Here is a 1,859-nt window from a genome sequence, read left to right on the forward strand (position 1 = left end):
TGTGACACTGGGATGGTTCCCATGGCAGCAGGGAGCTGTGACACTGGGATGGTTCCCATGGCAGCAGGGAGCTGTGACACTGGGATGGTTCCCATGGCAGCAGGGAGCTGTGACACTGGGATGGTTCCCATGGCAGCAGGGAGCTGTGACACTGGGATGGTTCCCATGGCAGCAGGGAGCTGTGACACTGGGATGGTTCCCATGGCAGCAGGGAGCTGTTCCCTGGCTGTGCCTCCCTCCTCTCCTTTTCTCCAGCTTGAAGCCAGCAGTCAGAGCCAAGAGGAGCCAGTGCCTCCCAGATAATTTAGGTTCTGCAAGATCTGTGAAAGACCAAAAAGAGGGAAGAGACCTCAGATGCCCCCATAGGATGGGAAAGGCTGGTGTTTTTGAGCCCAGCATATTCCTTTGGGATAGATCACTAACAATCTTCACTCGGAGCTCAGAGTTCAGAAACACAGCATGTTGTGACCTTGCTCTATTTTTACTCGTGTGGACTGGGGAACTTCCTGTAGCTGTTTGCCTTAACTCCAGACCACCAGTTTTACTCTTCGAGACCTTGTTAATCAGTTGCCTGCAGGCAAGTGTGGAACCTGTTTCCTGATTCTGCTGCTTGAGCTGGACCTGGCTCAGACTCGGGTCATTAGAGCTTTTGCCTGGTAACTGTGCCTGTGGACAGGGTAAGTGCAAGGTCTGTGTAAAGCTCTCAGAAATCTTCCATGGAGAGACTGAACCTAGCAGAATGGCTTCATTCTGCATGACAGTCTGCTCTGGTTATCAAGTTTAGCTGACGTGGGAAGAAGAGGGTGAAATTCAAGCGTGCAGTTTGGATTTGTGGAGGATGGATCGGCCTGTGCTCAGGACTGAGCTTCCAGGATCATTACCAATGCTCAGAACCATCACCAGAGTCATCACTGGGAGTAGAAACCAGTTGTCATCTTTTTGTAGCCACGCTGAAAACCACCTCTGATGTTTCAGGAACGACTGAGCCAAATGTTTTCACCTGCTGACACTGCCAGAGCAAACACTGCACTGTTGCAAACAGAAACTCGGGAGGCTGGAAATTAATCTTCTCAACTTACTATTGCATAGAGGTTTTCATTACAGCTGATACTGGTCATTTGCATCATAAAATCTCCATCTATTGGGTGGCTGGTGATTTATTTTTTTCCTGGCATTTTAGGTTACCTTCCCTGTGCTGTGGGAAAAGAACCATCTGCTGATGAACTGAATGGAGAATATTGCCTTGGGCAAACTCTGGAAAGGAATTGGCTGTAAAATGTAGGATGTGAGACTGGGATTGAATTCTGTCCATTGTGTGAACCGAGGGGCTGTGGATTTTCATCCTGTGGATTTCCTAATGTGGATGGATTATCTACACTGCAGTGTCCCCGGGACATTGACAAAGTTCTGGAATTCCTTCAGCTGCACAAACAAGAATTTATAAATATTTATTGAAATTGAGTTTGTTGAANNNCTGACAATGTTAATATTTTTTATGATGCTGTCACTTACTGGAAATGCGGTTTTGTTTTTGTGCCTGAACAGTCTGTTAAAAAACAAAAAAGCATTCCTGATTTATTTTTTTTTTTTTGTGAATGCACGTGTATACTCATGAGTATCGGCATCTGTAGACCTGTCATTGTTTTATATTGTACAAATATCTTCATTGTGACTATTTCCCGAAAGAAACATTTTTGTGTTTAGGAGTTTCACCAGAAATGTGTGTAACTGATCTGCTGGCAGTAGTGAGATTTTGTTTTAGAATGTTGTGACATAGCAGAAATAACTCCGATGTTCCCCCTTTTTGTAGCTTTGACGATATGAATTAGATTTCAAATAAAATCTGGACAGAAAATGAA

The 1,859-nt window shown here is 44.9% G+C and overlaps 1 protein-coding gene across 1 annotated transcript in view; it reads left to right on the top strand.

Annotated features, from left to right (window-relative positions):
* The window catches only part of U2SURP (U2 snRNP associated SURP domain containing), a 38,890-nt gene extending 37,031 nt beyond the window's left edge, over positions 1–1,859 (top strand). The window contains exon 28 of the mRNA XM_027900396.1: positions 1,518–1,859. The gene's annotated coding sequence lies outside the window, so the exon portion shown is untranslated. The remainder of the gene's footprint in view (positions 1–1,517) is intronic.

The sequence above is a fragment of the Empidonax traillii genome, unplaced genomic scaffold, assembly GCF_003031625.1.
Source record: "Empidonax traillii isolate 1590-97213 ecotype Southwest subspecies unplaced genomic scaffold, ASM303162v1 scaffold722:size395592, whole genome shotgun sequence".
Taxonomy (NCBI): domain Eukaryota; kingdom Metazoa; phylum Chordata; class Aves; order Passeriformes; family Tyrannidae; genus Empidonax; species Empidonax traillii.